Here is a 17,041-nt window from a genome sequence, read left to right as displayed (position 1 = left end):
CTGCAGTCTAATTGGCAAGTGTATTCTTCTTCTTCTTCTTCTTATTATTATTATTTTTGAGGCAAAGTCTTGCTCTGTCACCCAGGCTGGAGTGCAGTGGCGGGATCTAGGCTCACTGCAACCTCTGTCTCCTGGGTTCAAGCGATTCTCCTGCCTCAGCCTCCCGAGTAGCTGGGATAGCTGGGATTACAGGCGTGCACCACCATGCCCAGCTAAGTTTTTGTTTTTGTTTTTTAGTAGAGATGGGTTTTCGCCATGTTGGTCAGGCTGATCTGGAACTCCTGACCTCAGGTGATCCACCACCTCAGCCTCCCAAAGTGCTGGGATTACAGGAGTGAATCACTGCACCCAGCCGGCCACAGTGCCTGGCTCTGGGTCAGCTTTTAATTTTTAGGTTCTGAATTCTTTTAAACATGCAGAAGTATAATTAAATTATGTTTCAGAACCTAGCTTGAGTATTACTCATCTATATGCTATGCTTAAGATGTCCAGACATTGCAGATTTCCAAGGATAGGCCCAATGACCAGCACTCTGTCTTGTTGGTTCATGAGTAAAGAAGTACACACTCTGATTTCTGTTTGGAAAACATGTTTGACTTTAAGTCGTTAGAAAGTAAGAAAGAATAAGGACCAGGCATGGTGGCTGATGCCTCTCATCCCAGCACTTTGGGAGGCCAAGGCAGATGATCACTTAAGGTCAGGAGTTCAAGACCAGCCTGGCCAAAATGGGAAACCCGTCTCCACTAAAAATACAAAAATTAGCTAGGCACGGTGGTGTGTGCCTGTAATCCCAGCTACTCAAAAGTCTCAGGCAGGAGAATCGCTTGAACCCGGGAGGTGGAGGTAGCAGTGAGCCAAGATCATGCCACTGTAATCCAGCCTGAACGACAGAGACTCAGACTTCTAGCCTCTAGAACCATGAGACAGTAATTTATGTTAATTTCTGTTTAGGCCACCCAGTTTATGGTGCTTTGTTACTGTGGCTTCAGCAAACTACTACAAATGGGGATTAGAGTTGGACCTCCACCTCATGGGATGGGTACGAGAAATAAGACGATGCAAGTAACATGTTTAGCACAGCACCAACTACACAGTGAGCAACCACATTTCATCATCATCATCATATAGTTGCGTCTTCCTTTCATATCTATAAATCAAAAATAAAATTGGAAGGGCCCCTGCAACCATCTGAATGGACTTCCTTCTCGGCCAGGGCACTCTGAAATTTAACCTGAAAGACTGGTTCAGGCCATGAAGGGAAGTAGGGGTTGGACATGCCCCATCATACCCCTCCAATATTAACATCAACACTGACCTTAAGTCTGATAAGAAATGTTTACAGTTTATTCTCTAAAGCCTGTTACTTGGAGGCTTTAGAATAGCAGTGCTTATGACCTGGCACCCCCTAAGTACCTCTAGAGTAGAGTACCTATGACCTGGCAGCCCCTCCACCCCTTTCGAGTTGTCCTGCTCTGCCAGATGGAACCAATGTAGTTGGTTATAAATCTTATATGTATTGATTGATGTATTATGTCTCCCTAAAATGTATAAAAGCAAGCTGTACTCTTACCACCTTGGGCACATGTCGTCAGGACCTCCTGAGCCTGTGTTATGGGCATGTCCTGTAACCTTGGCAAAATAAACTTTCTAAAATTTTTTTTGGGGGGGGAGGTGAGGACAGAGTCTTGCTCTGTTGCCCAGGCTGGAGTGCAGTGGCAATCTTGGCTCACCGCAACCTCTGCCTCCCAGGTTCAAGCAGTTCTGGTGCCTCAGCCTCCCAAGAAGCTGGGATTACAGGCGCACACCACATACCCAGCTAATTTTTGTATTTTTAATAGAGATGGTGTTTCACCATGTTGGCCAGCCTGGTCTCAAATTCCTGGCCTCAAGCGATCTCCTGGCCTCAGGCCTCCCAAAGTGCTAGGATTACAGGCATGAGCCACCCTGCCTGGCCAAACTCTCTAAGTTGATTGAGACTTGTCCCTGATACTTTTTGGTTTACATATAGGAGTCACAATGGAATTCTCAGAACAAACACAGACGTTTTCTACTCACCTAGTGCAGCATCTCCAGACCCTTTAATGTACAGGCTCTGCTCCCTGAGTTTCTCTTCCCCCATAAGCACACATAGCCAATAACCTTTTATCCTCAGGTTTCCTTTCAAATATCACCTGCCCCAGGAAGACTCCCCTGACTTAGTCACTGCTTCAGGCCTTCTGCCACATTCACTTAAGGGGGTGAGGGCAGTACTTTACACACAGCAATGCAATTTACTGATTCCAAATTAGGCTCCAAAGTCTACCAGGGACAAGCTTCATATTCCTCTACATTTCCGTCAGCAGCACTGTGTGAGATGCTCATTAAATATTTGAGGAAGGAATCCCTTCACCACAGGTAGAGAACCTGGCCACACACACCATCTGTAAACAAGCCCTTGCTCTAAACCAGCCATTACAAGTACTCTCCAGGTTAGTGGTTGTCAAAGTAGTGGAAACCAGACATGCAGATTCCTGGGACTTACCCCAGACTGCCTGAAGCAGAAACCCGGGGGGAGGGGCCCAGGAATCCATGTTTTAACACGCCCTCCAGGTGATAACGATGTGTCACTGCTCTGGGTCTGCCCATCCCAGTATGGAAGTTTGGCTGCTGGAGTGATTTCCCTGAGAATTCCTGTAAACCCAGGAGCCCCCAGAGGGAAAGAAGCTATAGAGGGGCTCCCAGGTGCACAGAAGTAAAAGTTTCAAGCTTTCATCTTCAACTCACTTTTCTTTTCTTTCTTTTTTGGAAATGGAGTTTCACTCTTTCGCCCTTTCGCCCAGGCTGGAGTGAGTGAAGTGGCACCATCTCGGCTCACTCACTGCAATCTCTGGCCCACCAGGTTCAAGCGATTCTCCTGCCTCAGCCTCCGGAGTAGCTGGGATTGTAGGCGCCCACCACCACACCAGGCTAATTTTTGTATTTTTAGTAGAGACAAGGTTTCACCATGTTGGCCAGGCTGGTCTGGAACTCCTGACCTCAGGTGATCCACCCTCATTGGCCTCCCAAAGTGCTAGGATTACAGGCGTGAGCCACTGAGCCCAGCCTCAACTCACTTTTCTAAGCTTATATGATGGGTTGAGTCAGTGATAACTTTAAGATATCTAAATTGCCTAACAATGAGACTTCATATCTAGAAAATGAAGCTCTTCACCAGACTATTAGCATCTTTTCTTTTCTTTTTTCTTTTATTTATTATTAATTTTAATATAATTATAAAATTGAAAAAGAGGGTCTCCTTATTTTGCTCAGGTTGATCTTGAACTCCTGGGCTCAAGGACTCCTCCTGCCTCGGCCTCCCAAAGCGCTGTGATTATAGGTGTGAACCACCGTGCCTGGCCTTCTCCTTTTTTTTTTTTTAAATAGAGACAGGGTCTGGCTATGTCACTCAGGCTGATCTTGAACTCCTGGGCTTAAGCGATCCTCCCGCCTCAGCCTCCCAACGCCTTAGCATTATTTCTGAAGGCAAACATGATTCTGCCAAGTCAGAAAGGTGATAATCAAAGCCCCTTAAAGTAGCAAAAATCCAGCCTCAGGCAAATAGTGCTCATCAGAGGAGACTCTAGAATGGCAAAGGAGGGCAGAATGAGTAGAGGCTGATGATTAGAAACCTCAGGTCCAGAGCAGCTTAGCAGACACCTGCTCCACCCACACCGGACATTGCCAATCAATCACAACATTCTTGCTCAACAAACTTGAGCAGCACTTGCAAATCCTTAACTCTAGGCAGCCACTTAGCAATTGATCCAAACTGGCCTTAGAGAGAAACTTTTTTACTTGTCTGAGTTAGGGAGTTAAGTCTTCAAGCTCTGTAGAATTAGTGTAGAAATCAGCTGTTATAGAAATCTCACTGAACTTGGAAGTCAGGGGCTGTGCAACCACAAGGGAATCATTTAAAATCTTTGAATCTCAGGTTATTTATTTACAAAAGAGAGCTAGTAATACCTTCCTCTTAGGGTTGTTGTGAGGAGGAACAATATGGGTGAAAGCACCTTGCCCCTTGCCTGGTACATAAAAGGCCATTAATGAGTGTTCGCTGGATCTGAAACTAGGGCAATGTGAGATGCCTGGGAAAAAAATCCTCATCACTCATGCCTACCCAAGGCTAATTCGTCCCAGAAGCCAAGCTTCAGTGTTTACACATGAAAGAACTCTGGAGTAAGGCACTGACTTAGGCAATCAAATTGATGTTGGAAAGGCATGTGGTTCGAAGTGCAGGTACAGGGAACCAGAACAAGGGAGGTACTTATCAGGAGGGGCTGGCTAGAGTGAGAAAGAGCCTTTCCTCCAACAGACAATGCGAGCTCCAATCTCTCTGCCATACTCTACAGTACCCTGCCAATTTATTTGAATAATCAACAGATCCTATCTAGAAATCTAATTTAAAGATTTTAGGAGGACAATTTTTTCTTTTTTGAGACAGTTTCTCTCTATCACAAGGCTAAAATGCAGTGGCACGATCTCAGCTCACAGCAACCTCCACCTCCTGGGTTCAAGTGATTCTCGTGCCTCAGCCTCCCAAGTAGCTGGGATTACTGGCATGCACCACCACACCTGGCTAATATTTTGTATTTTTTGCAGAGATGGGGTTTCGCCATGTTGCCCAGGCTGGTCTCAAACTCCTGGGCTCAAGCCATCCTTCCACATTGGCCTCCCAAATTGCTGGGATTACAGGCGTGAGCCACCACGCCCAGCCAAGGAAAACAATTTCTGGAGTCTAAGCAGGTATCTGTCTTCTCATGTTTGGGACTTTTTTTTTGTTGTTGCTGAGACAGAGTCTCTCTGTTGCCCAGGCTGGAATGCAGTGGTGCAATTATAGCTCACTGCAGTCTCGAATTCCTGCACTCAAGGGATCCTCCCACCTCAGCTTCTCATGTAGCTAGGACTACAGGAGCACACCACCATGCCCAGCAAGTTTTTATTATTTTTTTTTAAATAGAGACAGGGTCTCACTATGTTGCCCAGGCTGGTTTCAAACTCCTGGCCTCAAGTGATCCTCCCACCTCTACTTCCCAAAACAGTGGATTATAGGTGTGAGCTGCCTTGCCTGGCTGGGACCTTTAAGAGCTCCAGAGAGAACATTTCAGTAAACAAAACCCACATCCAGCCCTGTTAATTCAGTGGAAAATGAGGCCTTCCCCCACTTAAATGTCCTCATTTGGACAACTAGACACTGAGAAAGGCCTTAGCATGGGCCTGGTACTTGCTGGGTCCATTAACTCATTTAGTTTCATGTCAACATTCCCCTTACAGATGAAGGATCTGAGGCTCAGAAGCATTAAGACATGTGCCCAAGATCACACAATTAGAAGGTAGCAGGACCAGGATCTGAACGACTATCTGCTCTTCTGGAGCGTGCCATTCACACTCCACTAAACTCCAGTTCACACGTTTATCTGGAATCCACTCAGGTAGGGGCTGCCCGTTTCAACAGACAGTAATTATAAAACAAGCACATGAAAAAGATTCCAACCCCATTCCAGCTAGCCATGGACTGGCCTATAAACAGAGGTCAAAGTGTAACAAAAAACAAATGCATCCCACATCTGTCAAGATTTAAGACCTTGTAAATCTCATTTAATTCATTCTTAAAAGTGAATCAGTAAATAGATAATACTCGCTCCTAGCTCTTTCACTAAAAGCTTGGACATAATTAATCTTTAGAAGCCAGCGTGACTGATGTCCTTTATCTTTTCATCAAAGTGCTTACCACTGTTATATAATTTTACTACCTCAATGATAATGAAAAAACATAACCTATTAAAATGACCTCCAATCCCAGACATCATCAGCACCAAATGCCAATTGAGACATTTATTTTGAACCACAGAAGTTGTACTTATACGCCAGGAAGGTCATTCTCAATAAGCATTCACCATCCATGGCAAAGTTATACCTATCAATTCAGTCCATTAATTCAGGTAAGATGTTTCTGCTCTTTGGTAAATAGGACGTTACCATTAAATTTTCTATGAAAATGTATGTATCAGCAACATCAAAAATGGTAATTGACTACCTCTAGGATGTGAAAACGGTAACTCTTAGAACAAATTTTGGGGGAGACCAGTAACTAGGTTGATGAGAGATAAAATAAGCAAATACCTGGCAACGTGGGCCGTGTACTGGCACAGCTCTGTGCTTCCTGGAGTACTTTCGTCTGGAGCTGCAGCCGGGGTACCAGTCCCACTCACAGGGAGATGACAGTAATGTGGTACTTCGCACCCTGGAAAAGACAGTGTTGTTAAAAATCCAACATGCTCATTCCCTGCATGGTAAGATTTTGGGAAATGCATGGAAGTCCACATACCATACAATGTGCCCATTTTTAGGATGACTTTGATTACCTTCACAGACTTATGCAACTGTCACCACGATCCATTTAGTACCTTCACAGAGTTATGCAACTGTCACCACAATCCTTTTTTTTTTTTGAGACAGAATTTTGCTCTTGTTGCACAGGCTGGGGTGCAATGGTGTGATATCAGCTCACCACAACCTCCGCCTGCTGGGTTCAAGCAATTCTCCTGCCTCTACCTCCTGAATAGCTGGGATTACAAGCATGCCCTACCACACCTGGCTAATTTTGTATTTTAGTAGAAACAGGGTTTCTCCATGTTGGTCAGGCTGGTCTCAAACTCCCGACCTTAGGTGATCCGCCCACCTTGGCTTCCGAGAGTGCTGGGATTACAGGCGTCAGCCACCGCGCCCGGCCCACAATTCATTTTAGAATATCTTCATTACTCCCACAAAAAAAGCCCCATAACCCTTAGCCATCATTCCCTGATCCCCCAATTCTCTCCCTGCCTCTTGGCTCTAGGCAACCACCAATCTATAGATTTATATTTATATTTATATTTATATATTTATAAATCTACTCTATAGATTTATCTATTCTGAATATTTCATATAAATGGACTCATATGATATGAGACCTTTTGTGATTGCCATCTTTTACTTAGCTTAATGTATTCAGGGTTCATTGATGTTGTGGCGTACATCAGCACTTCATTCCTTTTTATGGCCAAATAATATTCCATTGTATGGATATACCACATTTTATTATCTATTCATCAGTTGGTGGTGGTTTGGGTTGTTTCTACTCTTTGGCCATTATGAACACTTGTTGTACAAGTGTTTATGTGGATATATGTTTTCATTTCTCTCAGAAATAATGGAATTGCTGCCCCTAATGTTTTCAGTCTTCAAAAAATGGAGAAAGTTAACTGCCACCTAAACTTTGGTATCACCAGTTCACCTAAGGATCACTCTGAGAAACAAGATCTTATAAGAATTCGCCTTTCAGGTTAAACAAATATTCACCTGGTGAGGAAATAGCCAGAACAAAATATTTTAGGCTGGGCACGGTGGCTCACGCCTGTGATTCCAACACTTAGGGAGGGTGAGGCAGGCAGATCATCTGAGGCCAGGAATTCGATCAAGACCAGCCTGGCCAACATGGTGAAACTCCGTCTCTACTAAAAATATACAAATTAGCTAGGCCAGGCGTGGTGGCTCACGCCTGTAATCCCAGCACTTTGGGAGGCCGAGGCGGGTGGATCACGGGGTCAGGAGATCGAGACCATCTTGGCTAGCACAGTGAAACCCCGTCTCTACTAAAAATACAAAAAAATTAGCCAGGCGTGGTGGCGGGCGCCTGTAGTCCCAGCTACTCGGGAGGCTGAGGCAGGAGAATGGCGTGAACCCAGGAGGCAGAGCAGTCAAGATTGCGCCACTGCACTCCAGAATGGGAGAGAGAGTGAGATTCCATCTCAAAAAAAAAAAAATTAGCCAGGTGTGGTGGGGGGTGGCGGCGGGGTGGTGGGGAGCTGTAATCCCAGCTACTCAGGAAGCTGAGGCAGGAGAATCGCTGGAATTCAGGAGGCAGAGGTTACAGTGAGGTGAGATCTTGCCACTGCATTCCAGCCTAGCGACAAGAGTGAAACTCTGTCTCAAAAAAAAAAGGGGAAAAAAATTTTTATTATGGTAAAATACACATAACATAAAATTTACCATTCCAAAGTATACTACAGAGAAAACATTTTAAACTAAGGGGGAATTTGTTTTTCATGGCATTTATAATACTGGCTTGTGTTTATTGTTTTGTTTTTTGAGACAGAGTCTCACCTGTCGCCCAGTCTGGAGTACAGTGGCACGATCTCGGCTCACTGCAACCACAGCCTCCTGGGTTCAAGCAATTTTCCTGCCTCAGCCTCTCAGGTAGCTGGGATTACAGACACGTGCCACCACGGCCAGCAATTTTTGTATTTTTAGTAGAAACAGGGTTTTACCATGTTGGCCAGGCTGGTCTCAAATTCCTGACCTCAAGTGATCCACCCACCTTGGCCTCCCAAAGTGCTGGGATTACAGGCATGAGCCACCGCACCTGGCCTAGGCTTGTGTTTATATTTATTGGTTGCTCACCAGCAGGAAAGATGTCAAATATTTTCTCATTTTACCCCTAAGACCAAGAAACCCAAGAAATACCCCTTCTGCACATTCTTATGAAGCCTGCATGTGCCTTTCAAATGCCACAAGGAGGCAAGCTCCTTTCTGGGTTGAGCTTGTGAAGGCAGCTTCACTCGGGCAGTCACAGGAAAAACTTTCAGTGGGAGGAAGAATGCAGCCTCTCACCAGTTCTGGACATACTCTTCTGTTTGCTAGACAAAGTGATATTGTGACATCTGTGCAAAACACTCTACTCCCTACACGATGAAGTAGAAAGAAAAGATGGTGTCGATTTTATTTGTACAGGCGGGAGGCACATTTCCCTTCTCCGAGGATCAGCAGGAAATGCAGGCAAAGGCTAAAGCTAGGCCATCTGGACATCCTACAAAGCAAGCAACGGGATTAGAGCCCAGCCCATACATGGTTTCTATTCTTACTTCCAAAGATAAATAAATGGTTTACAAATCGAGAGGTGCTTGGTTATGCTTTTGGCTTCATATGCAAACTTTTCTACAGATATCAGCTCCAAAGAGAGCTTATTTCTTTTATTAAAATGGCTTGCTTTTTAATTCAAGCAGTTTTCTGCATTTCTAAGGCATCTTGGCTTTAACTTTCTCTATAACAATCCAAGGAGTTTTGTCATGTATACAAACTCTCAATAACAATCAGTTGTTTCTAAAATACACTATTATTGAATAGGGCCTCTAAATTAAGAGAACACTTGGCAGAAAGAAATAAAATATATTCTTGGATTTCAATAGTATTGACAGATAATGTAAAATTGTCAGGTAACATGAGTTAAAGCTGAAAAACTTTACAGATTTCAAAAGGAAGATTCATAGGTGACTGAGTATTTTATTTTAGTATTTGGGTATCAATTATTTTTATTCTATCTTTCTTCATTTGTGGCTCTACTGAAACCGAGTTAGCGCTGGAAAATATTTCCTGAGCACCTACCATGTGCTGGGCAATGGGCAAATATGCACATGTATAAGTCATCCACTCTCTGTTTCAATGAACTTGCAACACTCAGTCAATTGTCGGTTGGTAGCTGTTCATTTTGGCCAATCATGCAACTGTACAGTTTGCAGAATAGAAGCCCAAGCACATCCCTGCTTGCAGACAGCAAGAAAAAGTATTACAGAGGGGGGCTGGGCATGGTGGCTCATGCCTGTAATCCCACTTTGGGATTACACTTTGGGAGGCCGAGGCGGGTGGATCACTTGGGGTCAAGAGTTTGAGACTAGCCTGGCCAACATGGTAAAACTGCATCTCTACTGAAAATATAAAAATTAGCCAGGCATGGTGGTATCTGTAGTCCCAGCTACTTGGGAGGTGGAGACAGGAGAATTGCTTGAATCCGGAAGGCAGAGATTACAGTGAGCCAAGATCCTGCCACTGCACTCCAGTGTCCTGGGTGACACGGTGTGACTCTATCTCAAAAAAAAAAAAAAAAAAAAGGTATTACAGAGGGGGAAGCATGAGAAGAATGAATGAATTCCTTGAGGTTTTAAATACTGGATTATAACCTGACTTCCAATTGTGGCCTTTTTTTTTTTTTTGGAGAGGGAGTCTCACTCTGTTGCCCAGGCTGGAGTGCAGTGACGCGATCTTGGCTCACTGCAACCTCTGCCTCCCAGGTTCAAGCAATTATCCCTGTCTTAGCCTCCAAAGTAGCTGGGATTACAAGAGCCCGCCACCACTCCCGGCCAATTTTTGTACTTTTAGAGATGGGGTTTCACCATGTTGGTGAGGCTGGCCTTGAACTCCGGACCTTAGGTGATCTGCCCACCTCAGTCTCCCAAAGTACTGGGATTACAGATGTAAGCAACTGCTCCCAGCCTCAGTTGTGTTTTAAAATGCAAAAGCAGCTGTTCCTAAAAGCTATGCAGTATTACATGTATGTTGTAGTAATCAGAATACTTCTTGAAAAGAGTGAATGAGACAGAGTTCTTGGAAGAAAAAAAATCAGCCTCACTATCTAGTCAACCAGGCCAACAGAAATTTCTGGTTAAAATGCTCCTAGCACAACTTCTTTCCATAGAAGCTCAGCCAATAACCTACTCTCCTACTGCTGGTATCTTGAACAGCTGCTGAGAGGGGAGGTATTGGGACTAAAAGCCATCAGGAAGATCAGAAAGTGCAAGATTAATCAGGAGGGGTGAATTGGCCCCAAGTCAGAAGCAGAGCAGGTCAAAACTCCTGGGCTTATCAATGGTGAGGTCACATCTGTGAATAGCCACTGCACTCCTGCCTGGGCAACACAGCGAGAGTCTCTCCCTATTTTTTTTTTTTTTTAAAGAAAGAGGCCGGGTGCAGTGGTTCACACCTGTAATCCCAGAACTTTGGGAGGCCGAGGCAGGCAGATCACACTGTTTCACACTGTGAAACCCCATCTCTACTAAAAATACAAAAAATTAGCTGGGTGTGGTGGCATGTGCCTGTAATCTCAGCTACTCAGGAGGCTGAGGCAGGAGAATCACTTGAACCTGGGAGGCAGAAGTTGCAGTGAGCTGAGATTGCCCCCCCGCCCGCCCGCACTCCAGCCTGGGTGACAGACCGAGACTCTGTCTCAAAAAAATAAAAATAAATAAATAAATAAAAAGAAAGAAAGGGCCCGGCATGGTGGCTCATGCCTGTAATCCTAGCACTTTGGGAGGGCAAGGTGGGCAGATCACCTGAGGTCAGGAGTTCGAGACCACCCTGACCAACATGGAGAAACCCCATCTCCACTAAAACTACAAAATTAGCCAGGCATGGTGGCGCATGTCTGTAATCCCAGCTACTCGGGAGTCTGAGGCAGGAGAATCTCTGGAACCCGGGAGATGGAGGTTGCCATGAGCCGAGATCGTGCCATTGCACTCCAGTCTGGGCAGCAAGAGCGAAACTCTGTCTCAAAAAAAAAAAAAAAAAAAAAAAAGAGAGAGAGAGAGATCAGTGAAATAATATTTCATCCTTGTGTATTCACAGAACTCAGAGTATTACAGGTATAAGGAAGATCTTGTTTGTCCTCTGATCCAATGCTATTTCATCCAGCTTAAGGAAACGTTCTCTCTCTCTCAAAAAAAAGGCACGTTCAACTTCCCTTATTAAGGGCCACTTTGTAATAACTTGACTTCTGTTTGGTTTGATTTGGGGAAATGAGGAGAGGCAGAGATCTATTTAGGTCTATTTAGGGTACTCATTCCAATTGCTAGAAGAGGTTATCTCCGAACAAAAATTAATAATCTAGCAATCAACTTGCACATCTGAATCATGTGAGCTTGTTCAGGGCGAATCCTTCATGAAAGATCCTGAGGCAGAAACTAAGAACATCCCGTTTCTGTCTGAGAGCCAGACCCTTGATCAGGATGACTCCAACGAGGCTGAGTTTCCCGCTTGTAAAATTCGAACACTAAACTAGAATTCAGGAATGGCAAATATATAGGCCACAGGTTGCATCTCCCCTATTCCCTAATCATAGGTTCAGAACAAACGTCCCTAATCAGTTGCGATATTCCTTTCCCTCTAAGCCCGAGTTTGGCCTCAGGATCCTCCTAGCCAGATACTCCAAGCACCAACCATCAGCTGGCACCTGCCTTCCACATGAAACCTGTTTGCCATCCCTGGCAAAGGTCCTCCCAGTTCTAAACTTCTGTCATTCTGAGACTAAGGTCTAGGCTACAGCATGCCCAACCTCGAGAGACTACTTGGAGAATCACAATGTAGTCATTACAATGTTTTCCACAGCCCTGGCTGAACAGCATTAACCTATGTGGACACTGATCGAGTCTCTATATACCCCCTGCCCTCTCCACGCATACACACACTTCCATTTCCTTTCAAGACAATAACAGTAGAATAATAATAATATAATTAAAATGTTGCCTCAGAATTCCATTCTAAAGCATCCCTAAGATTTCCCAAAGAAATATTTATTTTTCTTCTAATAAAATGCACCCTTTTACAGGTGGGAAGAAAATCTATCTAAATCAAATGTCTCACCAGTGACACTATTGACACTGTGGGCTGGATAATTCTTTGTTGCAGGGGGCTGTCCTGTGCATTGTGGATGTTGGGCAGTATCCCCAGACTCTACCAAGTAGATGCCAATAGCAACCCCTGGACTATAACAACAAAAAAATGCCCCCAGACATTGACAACTGTCTCCTGGGGAGCAAAATTCCCTATTTCCACCTCCCCATAGACAGCCACTGACCTAAATTATTCTAGTAGTTCTCTTGGGGAGATAGAACAATGAGTAATTTTCCCCTTATTTTTCTGTATTTTCTAAATCTTCTATAATGAATGTACATTGTTCATATGATAAAATATAAGCTAGTAACAGTCTAATTATTGAAAAGAAATATTTGCTACACAGATGCAAGTTGATCAGTACATGCTACTGTGTGACTCATTCAGTTTAAAATTAAATTCAGATCCTAAAATACTGTCTACCATACAGGCACCTTAAATTCAACTTGTCTTTAGTGTGTAAAAAGCACAAAAGAAAGACTTCAGAGAAGGAAGTTAGAACTAAGGCTTGTAGCTATGCATAAAGAACTTCTAAACCTTTCTGCATCATGGTAAGTCAGTGGGACTGCAGAAAGAGATGTCGAATGAAAACTGCTGTTTCAAGCAAAGTATTTCCGCGAAACATAGTCTGCACATACACTTTAATCAGAAAAACACTTGTATTGTTGAAAAACATTATAGTAATAAGGCATATTTTCTTCGTTCTTAAGAATTGCTACCTTTGTAAACCATGTAAAAAAAAACTTTCAAAATCAGAAAATTAAATATCTAGATTGTAAAAATGGGCTGTAGACACACCCATTATTCATCTCCTTGGGTATTAGAATATTATCCCACAATTTAATTCCTATTTTTAAATCAGTCTAGGAGTTCCATCTCCCCCAAGAAGAAACAAGTTCTTAATGAAGAACTCATTTATTATCCCCACAAGACAGAGGACCCTTTTTTCTATCTGGGTCCCCAAAACAGCCAAAAAGTATTTACATCTATAGCGAGAAGTTTCCAGCTTCCACTGCTTACCCAGGTTGTTGCCAAAGGTTCACGTGTCTTCTGCTCTCAGGTAGAAGTTCTCTTTTGTTAAGTGGGGTAATACCAACTGCTGCTTCCAGAATACCGATATATTTCTTGTACCTCATCTTGTCTCTCTCGGTACAAGGTCCTGTAAATTTCAGTCACTGTTCACCTGAAGCAACTGAACTAATCTTTACTGGAAGCTGCTGTTCCTTTGGATGTTCTCCATGTAGCCCTATAGCTAGATCTATTAAACACAACAGTGGTGATGGGGGGCAGACCACAAAGAGAATGTCTTTCAGATTTCCCTGCAATGGCAGCATTATACAAGGCTACATAATTCTGAATAAAGCACTAATGAAAATGATTTGCAGGAATGACTGCGGTTTTAAACACGGCGATCTAATGTACACTCCAATTAATCCGCACATAAATCTTTGAGGCCGCTAATCCTTCAAGAACTAATGGCTCATGAGGTGATTTATCTCAAGGTCTGGTAATAATTGGTCCAAAAAGCCTGCCTGCTGCTGGATGAACTAAAATCAGAAGCAGATTTGCTCTTTCTACAAATATATCTCTCTCTAAAAGACTGTGCTTTGACAAATGAGGGAGGAATTCCAGTTGTCATTTTATAGCAATGCATTTCTAAATACTATAAACTCCTTGCTTGGGTCAATAGCAAAGATTAATTAAGAAACAATTTGGTGGGGTTTTTTGTTTGTTTGTTTGTTTGTTTGGGACAAAGTCTGGCTCTGTCGCCCAGGCTGGAGTTGTGTGGTGCAATCTCAGCTCACTGCAACCTCCGCCTCCCGGGTTCACATCATTCTCCTGCCTCAGCCTCTCGAGTAGCTGGGACTATAGGCACCCGCCACCACGCCCAGCTAATTTTTTGTCTTTTTAGTAGAAACGGGGTTTCACTGTGTTCGCCAGGATAGTCTCGATCTCCTGACCTTATGATCCGCCCGCCTCAGCCTCCCAAAGTGCTGGGATTACAGGCGTGAGCCACCACGCCCGGCAATTTGGTGGGTTTTTAAAATTATTATTAAAAACATCTTTTTAAATACCTCTAGAACCCAACATGTGTAATCCCTGCCAGCATGAAAATATATTGTTTGGAGAGGTTCAGAATCTACTTCATCTCCATTTTTTAAAAGTCTCCTCTTGGTTTTGAAGAGCTTCCTTACCCTTTGTCCATGGGTAAAGGTGAACCACCCATCATGGTGGCCCACTCAATGGACCATGGTACACATGATCCACATACCGGGTCAACCAGTCTTCCCTGGGATGAACATATGACTGTAGGAGGGCAATGTCCTGTTTCCATTGGATTTGCTAACCAGGGCTGATAGGAAGTTGGAGCTCTTGATAGTAGTCATGTGCCCCGCCACATGGAGAGGGCTCTTTATATTATATTGTATTATATTATACCAAGAGAAATGTCATGACATCATTCGAGCTTCTGGATCTAGCTATGCCGGAGGCCACTGTCACCCTAGGAGATTCCAGTTATCGTTTTATGAAAGCTAATAAATTGACTTTTGTGAAATTTAATTTTAGTTGAGTTTCTGTCACTCTGAGAGTTCTGACTTACATAGCTCCTTCCTCACCAACTTCTTCAAGCTTTTTTTTTTTTTCTATTTGATGTGCTATGGCAACATACAAGAGTCATGCTGCTCTTTGTCTAAACAAACCCATACATAAAGGGAAGTAAAATAGAAGCGGAGCCATTATGTTATGTTAACTGTGATTAACTTACATGTCCAAAGTGAGTGTTCCAAACCCTTCCCCATCCCCCCAAATCTTAAACCCTACTTCTATAGGTTCTCTTTCCTCATTAGCAAGTTTCTTTTCATCTAAATGACCTAAATCTCCAAAGTGAGGTGCACGTACCAACAATCTTTGGGATGTGGGAAGAAAGTATTAAGCCATCTATTTCCTCTTTTCTTCTCTCATGCTTTAAAAATTTGAGTGTTGCTGGGCATGGTGGCTCACATCTGTAATCCTAGCACTTTCGGAGACTGAGGAAGGAGGATCACTTGAGCCCATGAGTTCGAGGCTGCAGTAAGCTATAGTCGTGTCATTTTATTCCAGCCTGGGTTACACAGAGAGACTCTGTCTCAAAAAAAAAAAAAAATTGAATGTTTGTGTTTTAAATATTCATAATATTTACCTTGAGAACTAATATATTTTAAATTGTAATAAGGTACATTATTTACAAACTAATATATTCATGTATATGGTGGAGTGTACTTAAAAATCTGACAGGGTATATTAAAGTTCGGTGACTTTAAATAACCCTTCAACTACTCCCTAAGCCTCAATTTCCCTGTTTATAAGATGAGAGGACTGAACAGATGAAGGCTAAGTTTTCTTCCAAAAACAACAAAAGACCAAGAGCTCCCACTTCACTTGGCCTGATTATGCAATTAATATAATCTGACCACAGTAAAATAAAAAAACAAGGGCTAAACCATTTGGTCTTGGAATATTTCATTTCCATAGTATTCATGAATATTACTCCCACTGGTTGTTCTGCAAACAATTAGTACCAGTTAGTCCCAGGAATTCTTTTATAGGCTGAACTTGGTTGGCTACAGCTGCTACCTCTGAGTAAAGGTCCCATACAGCCCTCATTTAATCATATAGGAAGATGTAATTACACTCACACAACAGTCATTGTTCTAACAAACTGTATTTCTGATGACGCATGATAAAAATTACTATACAGTACTCTCAAATAAGAAACAAAGCCTGAGCTAACAACAAGAAAAAATCAACTTAAACGTGTTACCCATTGGAAGCCGTTCTCCTGCAGTGAAAAGTGACATGATATTTTGCAAATGGAATGTTTTAAAGGTTCATTTTATTGGAATTTTTGGTGCGCTTAACATGCAGCTCTTACAGTGATTCTTATCTATGATGATTTCATATAAAATTAAAATTGCATCTTTCATTAGAAAAATAATTCTGCCTTAGCAAATACTAGAATTTGATTTTCTTCCATAAATTAGACTGTTCAACTTGCTAATTTATTTATTCATTTTTTAAAATTGTCATCTTTGTGTGGAATCTCTCATAATTGTACATAAGGTTAATAACACAGGAAATAATAAATCTAACCAAAATACCCCTTCCAGATATGACACTTTCTTTATAATTCTAGAAATTATTTAGAAATATGCATATATTGGGTTAATTCCCTTAGCGTTCTAGAAATTGTTTATAACTGCAACTATTAACTAAAAATCATTTATCTATTAAAAAATGTTTTTATATATACATGATCCAAAAAAAGCTTTGAAGTCAGGATGCTCAGGTTTTCTTTCTGGATGATTGAAATTGAATATAAAACTTCACAGAGCAGACTGACATTTCCTTTGAATTAATATTTCTACTTTATTTCTTCTGGAGAAAGACAGTGGCCATGCTTCTTCACTAGGTGTTTTAACAGTTACTGTGCTTTGGAAGTATAAAAATGGAAATGAACTAATGCCCTGTACAGTCTGTTTTATAGGGTGTGGTCTGCTTTTCAGGA

General features: G+C 42.6%; 1 protein-coding gene across 1 annotated transcript in view; it reads right to left on the bottom strand.

The window, feature by feature from the left end:
* The window catches only part of TJP2 (tight junction protein 2), a 114,255-nt gene extending 98,840 nt beyond the window's left edge, over positions 1 to 15,415 (bottom strand). The window contains 2 exon segments of the mRNA XM_017873052.1: positions 6,139 to 6,259; positions 15,397 to 15,415. The gene's annotated coding sequence lies outside the window, so the exon portion shown is untranslated.
* Positions 15,416 to 17,041: the final 1,626 nt, after the last annotated feature.

Source organism: Rhinopithecus bieti, unplaced genomic scaffold (genome assembly GCF_001698545.2).
Source record: "Rhinopithecus bieti isolate Rb0 unplaced genomic scaffold, ASM169854v2 scaffold_7648, whole genome shotgun sequence".
Taxonomy (NCBI): Eukaryota; Metazoa; Chordata; class Mammalia; order Primates; family Cercopithecidae; genus Rhinopithecus; species Rhinopithecus bieti.
This window is presented reverse-complemented; position numbering and strand designations above follow the sequence as displayed.